We start from the raw sequence: 9241 nt of genomic DNA on the forward strand, positions 1-9241 counted from the left end.
CAATGAAAGGTCTTTGCAAGGACAGGTCTCTGCAAGGACAGGACTGTGCAATGAAAGGTCTTTGCAAGGACATGTCTTGGCAAGGACAGGTCTCTGCAAGGACAGTTCTTTGCAATGAAAGGTCTTTGTAGGGACAGGTCTTTGCGAGGACAGAACTTTGCTAGACAGGTCTTTGCAATGACAGGTCTCTGCAAGGACAGGAATGTGTTATGAACGGTATTTGCAAGGACAGGTCTTTACAAGGAGAGGACTGTGCAATGAAAGGTTTTTGCAATACATAGCCATCGTAATGACAGGTCTTTGCAAGAACAGGTCTTTGCAAGGACAGGTCTTTGCATGAACAGGTCTTAGCAAGAACAGGTATTTGCAATGACAGGTATTTGCAAGAACAGGACTTTGCAAGGACTGGTCTTTGCAATGAAAGGTCTTGGCAATGCCAGGCCTTTGCAATGACAGATCTTTGCAATGAAAGGTCTTTGCAATGAAAGGTCTTGGCAATGCCAGGCCTTCGCATTGACAGGTCTTTGAAAGGGCAGGTCTTAGCAAGAACAGGTCTTTGCAAGGTCAGGTCTTTGCAAGATCAAGTCTTAGCAAGAACAGGTATTTGCAAGAACAGGACTTTGCAAGGACTGGTCTTTGTAATGCCAGATGTTTGCAAGGACAAATCTTAGCAATGAAAGGTCTTGGCAATGCCAGGCCTTTGCAATGACAGGTCTTTGCAAGGACCAGTCTTTGCAATGACAGGTCTTTGCAAGGACACTTCTTTGCAAGGGCAGGTCTTAGCAAGAACATATTTTTGCAATGCCAGGCCTTTGCAATGACAGGTCTTTGCAAGAACATGTCTTAGCAAGAACAGTTGTTTGAAATAACAGGTATTTGCAAGGACAGGACTTTGCAAGGACAAATCTTTGCAATGACAGATCTTTGCAATGAAAGGCCTTTGCAATGACAGGTCTTTGCAAGGACAAATCTTTGCAAGGGCAGGTCTTTGCAATGCCAGGCCTTTGCAATGACAGGTCCCTGCAAGGACAGGTCTTTGCAAGGGCAGGTCTTAGCAAGAACAGGTTTTTGCAATGCCACGCCTTTGCAATGACAGGTCTTTGCAAGGACAGGTCTTTGCAATGACAGGTCTTTACAATGAGAGATCTTTGAAATGAATGGTCTTTGCAATGCCGGGCATTTGCAATGGCAGGTCTTTGCAAGGAGAGGTCTGTGTAATGACAGCTCTTTGCAAGGATAGGACTTTGTAATGCCAGATCTTTGCAAGGGCAGGTCTTTGCAAGAACTGGTCTTTGCAAAGTCAGGTCTTTGCAAGAACAGGTATTTGTAATGAAAGGTATTTGCAAGAACAGGACTTTGCAAGGACTGGTCTTTGCAATGCCAGATCTTTGCAATGAAAGATCTTTGCAATGAAACGTCTTGGCAATGCCAGGCCTTTGCAATGACAGGTCTTTGCAATGACAGGTCTTTGCAAGGACACTTCTTTGAAAGGGCAGGTCTTAGCAAGAACAGATTTTTGCAATGCCAGGCCTTCGCAATAACAGGTCTTTGCAATGAAAGGTCTTTGCAAGAACATCTCTTAGCAAGAAAAGGTGTTTGCAATAACAGGTATTTGCAAGGACAATTCTTTGCAATGACAGATATTTGCAAAGAAAGGTCTTTGCAATGAAAGGTCTTTGCAATGCCAGGCCTTTGCAATGACAGGTCTTTGCAATGCCAGCCCTTTACAATGACAGGTCCTTGCAAGGACATGTCTTTGCAAGGGCAGGTCTTAGCAAGAACAGGTTTTTGCAATGTTGGTATTCAATGTGTTAATTTTTTCGGTGGACGTAGATACTTCGGCAAAATTGTAGATTCATTGCTGTTGATTCTATTGATACTAAAGTTGATTTAGGTTAAACGCTGCCATTAATTGTTGGTATGGTACAGTTATAAACACACATTCTTGTTCCAATCAAATGTCTCTTCAATGTGTTATAATGTTTAGACTTGGTAGGTTACTTCTTCTGAATAAGTCTAAGTAATTTAACTTTAAAACAGTTTATTAACATCTCCATCACAGGAGTATAGATGGTTTGGTCGGATGACCATTCCGTATGACAGCTTGATCAGAACTAACTAAAATAACCATATTGATGATAACGTCTAGTTAGTTATCTCAGCATTTAATGACAAATTGTAAACACAACATCAATACCAGAAGGTACTTGGATACGGTGAGAGACTGCTCTTTCTCACGGCTTGTATTGTGTTTACTCTTCATGAAAAATGTTACATTGCAAATGGTATGCTTGGTCTTGACTTTCGTATCCTGCTTATGACTGATTTGGCGTTCTCACACTCGCTCCTAACTTCTACATTGACCTCTTGGGTCATGGATTTAAAAATGTGATTTTACATACATTATATATATATATATATATATATATATATATATATATACTGTATACACACACACACACACACACACATATATATATATATATATATACTGTATATATATATACATATATATGCATATATAAACACACATACATATATATATATACATTATATATATATATATATATATATGTGTGTGTGTGTGTGTGTGCGTGTGTATGTATAAAATATATATATATATATATATACACATACATGTACATAGATATACGTAACACACACACGCACTCTCTCTCTCTCTCTCTCTCTCTCTCTCTATACTTACAAAGCTCTGACTGACCCACTACATAATACAGGATCATCCCATGCTAATCAGAGTTAAACCAAGTATTAATTTTTAAACAAAAAAAAGAAAACTTTTCATTTTTGGTTTATCAAAACTAGTTGACATTCAGAAACTGACGCATTCTATTTTTCCACGTGGAAATTATATAATAGAAATATGTAATTTCCCATGAGAATCAGCTCCCAAGTTATTTGCATCTGTTATTTCGATGAAAACAAATATATTTTGCTCTTCATTCCGATATTTGCAAACCTGTATCTCATATCCTAGAGGAAAGAGGTTCCGGAATACTGTTGTACTGTTGAGGATAGAGGAATAAGGTTTAAAGGTCGCTCATGAATGGCAGAGACAAGGGACAGTGACATTGCCCTAGCAAGCATGTTAATGCCCTAAAGATTGACCATACATACATACATATACGTATATATATATATATATATATATATATATGTAAAATCAGCGCCCAAGCCACCTCTCCATCCAAGCTAAGACCAGAGAGAACCAGTCGATGGCAGCTGATGACTCAACGGGTAGACCTATAGGCTCCCCCAAAATCCCCATCCTTAGCTCACAAGGATTTTGAGGTTGCAAAGACTACAAGAAACTATTGACCTTGAGTAGTACTCGAACCCCTGTCCTCCGAGCGCCGGACAGGGACGCTTCCAACAAGTCACCATATTAAAGACTACATATATATTTACTATAATACGGGTAGAGATGGACAGCAAATATAACGTTAGACGTAAGTGAAACATCGGATGAAAGCAGGTTAGAGCAGCTGGAAAAACTGGAAAATATCCTCTGGAAAATATCCTCTGGAGTCTTTAGTGACAAGAGTCCCTTCAGGACTAAGAGGAAAATTTCTTACAGAGAGGGTAAGACCAGCTACTACGCTCTATTGTCCAGAAACAATGAGTATGACAAAGATGGAAGAAAAGATAAAAAAAAGGACATAACAGAGATGAGAATGATGAAATGGATGTCTCGACACTCTCAGAGTAACGAAGAAGTTGAAGGGGAAGATGACAGGAGTTGGACACATATAATAGGAAGAGGCGTCATGCTGGAAGGTTTGTCACGAAGAAGAAGAAGAAGAAGAAGAAACTATATAGAGGACTACTCGATGAAGCAAAATCAGATGACGGGGGTAGATGGAAGTGGCAATAGCGTATAAAAATGGGACTGTGCTGAGATTTTTTATAATATATCTTTATATATATATATATATATATATACACATATGAACATATATCACAAGCACATATATACATATAATATATATATATATGTGTATGTAGATATATATATATATATATATACATATATATATATATACATATATGTATATACATATATATATATATATATATATATTTATTCATATACATACTATATATATATATACATACATACATAATATATATATATATATATATATATGTACACACACATATATATATATATATATGTGTGTGTGTGTGTGCGTGTGAGTGTTTGTGTGAAATGGTCTTTCTACGCCAATCGACACCCACAAACTTTCTTAGTTCGCCAATCCATCGTCTCCCCTTCCTTCCCCAAAGCTTCGTTTGCAATCTCGAGGGAATCATTCTGTTATTCTTAATGGAATGACATCTCTAAGGCCTCTGTTCCGCTGTGAGCTACTTAACTACTGATATATATATATATATATATATATAAATATATATATATATATATATATATATGTGTGTGTGTGTGTGTGTGTATGTGAATTTCCTATACATGTAATTCCAGATCGCCCTCACGTACGAGTCAACCTTGGCTGGCCAAGACGTTTAGAACTCCTGACAGAAGGCAGCGACCTCTTCCTCGAGTGTATCGTAGACGCCAACCCTCCACTTTACAAAATCGAATTCTTCCAAAATGTAAGATTTCAAGAAGTTCTATTTTTCTTTCTCTTTTCATTTCTAATTTGTTTATTGTTCTTAATTGTTAATTGTCATTGAGTTTTGAGAAATTCTCCCCCTCTTCTTGAGAAGTTCTTTGTACTCTAATATCTCTTGAAAGAAAGTTTCTTTTTTTTTTCTTTTAAAATCCAGCTCGGAAAATTCATCATAAAAGTATTTTGGTTTTAGAAGCTGTTTTAAGGGATTTTTTTCCCTTAAGTAATCTAATTTATGTATACATGTATTAAATTTTATATTTTCATTGGCTAAATTGGATTTAGGTTTAAGCATAGCAATAAATACTTTTTCTTGTAATAGTTGTGTAAAAGTGTATGATGCAACACACACATACATATATTTTTTGTTTACACAAATATATATATATATATATATATATGAGAGACGCAAATCTTATTCATTCGCTCCTATACTCTCTCTCTCTCTCTCTCTCTCTCTCTCTCTCTCTCTCTCTCTCAAAACCCACCCCATATAAACAAACAAGATGCATCCATAAAACCAGCGACTGTCACCTCTAAACGTCTCCCACATTTATATCCCTGACGGACAGGGCGTTGCTTTAAACCCCAACAGCAGTGGTATGACAATCCTGAAGGAAGCGACCCTGGCCATCCACCATGTCACTAGAGACCATTCGGGAGACTACCACTGCAAGGCCTCTAACGTCCAGGGAGATTCCAGCAGCAAGAATATCTCCGTTCACGTTAAATGTGAGTTTATGCTGATTAAGTGGATGTTAAAGATTGCTTGAATTATTTGGCTGTCATTGGGTAGTGGTTAAAAATACTGCGATTGATATGGTCGATTTCAGCTGGTGTTTGACATTCCGCAAATATATCTTATTCACTCTTGTAGTATATTAAAGGCTTTCTTAACAATACGGGAAACGTAACGTGGTGAGAGAGTTTGTGTACCATCATGATTAGCTATACTGTATTATTCAGGGCCACCCATACGAGGTTGGTTTGCTGTTAGCGATCAGACGAAAATCTCACAGTCCTACTTTTCCACAGTGGTGATGAAAATGCCTAAACCCCAGACATGAAGAAGGACATGTCTGAGACCTTCATCCTATAGTGAACTAGAAACGGTTTAAAATGGCCAAACCCCAGACATGAAAAAGGACAGGTCTGATGCCTTTGCCCTATAGTGAACTAAACACGTTTGCAAATAACCAAATCCCTGGCATGAATAAGGACATGTCTGAGGCCTTTGTTTTATAGTGAAATAGAAACGGTTGCAAATAGCCAAACCCCAGACATAAATTAGGACATGTCTGATGCCTTTGCCCTATAGTGAACTAAACACGTTTGCAAATAACCAAACCCCTGGCATGGATAAGGACATGTCTAAGGCCTTTGCTTTATAGTGAAATAGAAACGGTTGCAAATGGCCAAACCCCAGACATGAATTAGGATATGTCTGATGCCTTTGTCCTATAGTGAACTAAACACGTTGCCAATAACCAAACCCCTGGCATGAATAAGGACATGTCTGAGGCCTTTGTTTTATAGTGAACTAGAAACGGTTGCAAATGGCCAAACCCCAGACATGAATCCGGACATGTCTGATGCCTTTGTCCTATAGTGAACTAATCACGTTTGCAAATAACCAAACCACAGGCATGAATAAGGCCATGCCTGAGGCCTCTGTTTTATAGTAAAATAGATATGGTTGCAAATGGCCCAACCCCAGACATGGATAAGGACATGTCTAAGGCCTTTGTTCTATAGTGAACTAAAAACATTTGCAAATGACCAAACCTCAGACATGAATAAGGATATGTCTATGCCCTTTGTCCTATAGTGAACTAGAAACGGATGCAAATGGCCAAACCCCAGACATGAATACGGAAATGTCTGAAGCCTTTGTCCTATAGTGAACTAGAAACAGTTGTAAATGTCCAAACCCCAGACATGAATAAGGACATGTCTGAGACTTTTGTCATATGGTGAACTACAAACGGTTGTAAATGGCCAAACCCCAGACATGAATAAGGACATGACGGACACCTTTGTTCTATGGTGAACTAGAAACGGTTGCAAACGGTAAAACCCCAGACATGAATAAGGACATGTCTGAAACCCTTTGTTCTATGGTGAACTAGAAACGGTTGTAGATGGCTAAACCCCAGACATGAATTAGGACATGTCTGAGGCCTTTGTCTTATGGTGAACTAGAAACGGTTGCCAATGGCCAAACCCCAGACATGAAAAAGGACATGTCTGGGACCTTTGTCTTATGGTGAACTAGAAACGGTTGTAAGTGGCCAAACCCCAGTCATGAAAAAGGACATATCTTACACCTTTGTCTTAGGGTGAAATAGAAACGGTTGCAAAAGGCCAAACCCCAGGCATGAATAAGGACATGTCTGAGACATCTGTCATATAGTGAACTAGAAAAGGTTGTAGATGGCTAAACCCCAGACATGAATAAGAACATGTCACAAACCTTTGTCCTATGGTGAACTATAAACGGTCGCAAATGGCCAAGCCCCAGATATGAATAAGGACACATCTGAGACCTTTGTCTTATACTGAACTAGAAACTGTTGCATTACTTGTTGTTTTATATACACTAATGCTGTATCTAAATATAGTCTATGAAGGATATTGAATGCTTTTTTAACAATATTAGATAAAAAATTAATCGTCAAGAATATATAGTTGAATTAATAATAGTCAGATGTGAAGGTTATTGTCACATCTTGACATTTATTCATAAGCGTCATCAAGATCATTTTTTTCCGCAGTATTTGGCATTTTAATAAAATATTTGCAACGCTTAACTACGCATTGAAGATTTCATTCGGAATAATTCCTACAAATATCTCTCCTGTTCAGCTATTGCATCCATAATCTGGTTTTCTATTTATTAAAGTATTCAGAGATTTATTGTAAATCGTAGATCAGTTCTAGCGAGAGATAGTGAACTCTTTTCGAGAATGGGGACAGTCAAGTTTATGTTATTAATTAAAATCAGCTCTACCCCGGCTCATTACCGCATAATTACCATAACTCCTATATTATATAAAGTTTTTAAACGTCTTTTAGCAAAACGTCTAAAAGAGTATTCTGATGGTACTAATCCATTCCCTAGTTTGCAATTTGGTTTTCGTAAAGGCCTTAGTGCATGTGATATCCTTCTTGCTACCTCCAATACTGTACAAAATCTCTTCATTATGGTCATGAACATCGTATAATTAACCTTGGTGTTAGTGCTGCCTTTGGCCGTTTTAATCATGAGGCCATTACTGAAATTTTAATCAATAGATCGCAAAAAGTTGTTGTTGATGGGCACCATAGTGAATATAGGAATGTGATATCTGGTGTTCCACAGGGTAGTGTTCTTGGCCCCTTACTTTTCATATTATATACAAATGACATGTGGTTTGGCCTAGAGAACAAGCTTGTTACACATGCAGATGATGCTAATCTCTTCGCATCAAGTCCATCTCTTGAATGTAGATTTGGGGTTGCTGAATCCCTTAAGAGATCTAGCTATAATTAGTGCATGGAGAAAATTATGGGGCATGAAATCGATCCCTAACAAAAGTCAAAGTATGATTGTAAGTAGGTCGAGGACAGTGGCTCGTCAACTTCCAGATTTTTGCATTGATAATGTTTCTTCAACTATATACAACTCACTTCAAATTTTAGGTGTGACCCTCAATTACATATTTACTTTTGAGAAACACATTAGGTCTACTTCTTCAATTACACAAATAAATTGTCTTATTGAGCAAGTCTTTTCAGATTTTTGGGTGATCTATTCTGAAGAAGTGTTCATGTTTTGCCCTTTTCGAGTGTTGTTCTCCTATCTGATTTTTGGGTGCAGACTGCCATCTTAATTTGCAGGACAAACACTTGCGGTCTATCAAATTTCTTATTCCTGATCTAACTATTAATCTCAGGCACCGTCATTCAGTTAGTTTCTTATATATATATGTGTGTGTATGTGTGTGTGTGTACAGTTGGACACATGAGTATCGGGCACACCTTGCTCTGAAGAGATACACCCTGTCACACCCTTTCTGGGCGGAAAGTTCCTGCGTGTAGACCTGGCGGTCACTGATGCAATCTCTTTCTATGCTTATCAGAATGGTTACTCGCTGTGCAGTAAGGGTGTGACAGGGTGTATTTCCTCAGAGTGAGGTGTGATAGGAATTCTTGTGTCTAGATGTACATATACTCAATGACATGTATTATCATTCATACCATTAGCTTTTATTTAATTATGAATCATTAGTAAGAAAATATATACCAAATTAATATTTATTGATTATTCCTTTACCAAAAGTAATTATCCTTAGTGCTGCTAGAAACCTCTTTTAACTACACACCAAACCCCCGCCCGCACCCTTTTTATTTTTGGTAACCTAAAGTAAATTGTCACATATCTTCTAACTATCAACCTACTATAATACCAGTCTGACAACCTAGGCCCTGGCGTGGTCTGCTCTTCGGCCACGCCCACCAGTGCCACAAAACAGCCTGACAACCCCGGCGGATTCCAGAGCAGGCTCTCCCTCCTGAAGAGAGATTCACCACTAACGAAGGCCTCCAAAGAC

General features: G+C 38.2%; 1 pseudogene; it reads left to right on the forward strand.

The window, feature by feature from the left end:
* The window catches only part of LOC137622601 (hemicentin-1-like), a 368776-nt pseudogene that overhangs the window by 5061 nt on the left and 354474 nt on the right, over nucleotides 1-9241 (forward strand).

Source organism: Palaemon carinicauda, chromosome 29, assembly GCF_036898095.1.
Source record: "Palaemon carinicauda isolate YSFRI2023 chromosome 29, ASM3689809v2, whole genome shotgun sequence".
In the NCBI taxonomy this organism is placed as follows: Eukaryota; Metazoa; Arthropoda; class Malacostraca; order Decapoda; family Palaemonidae; genus Palaemon; species Palaemon carinicauda.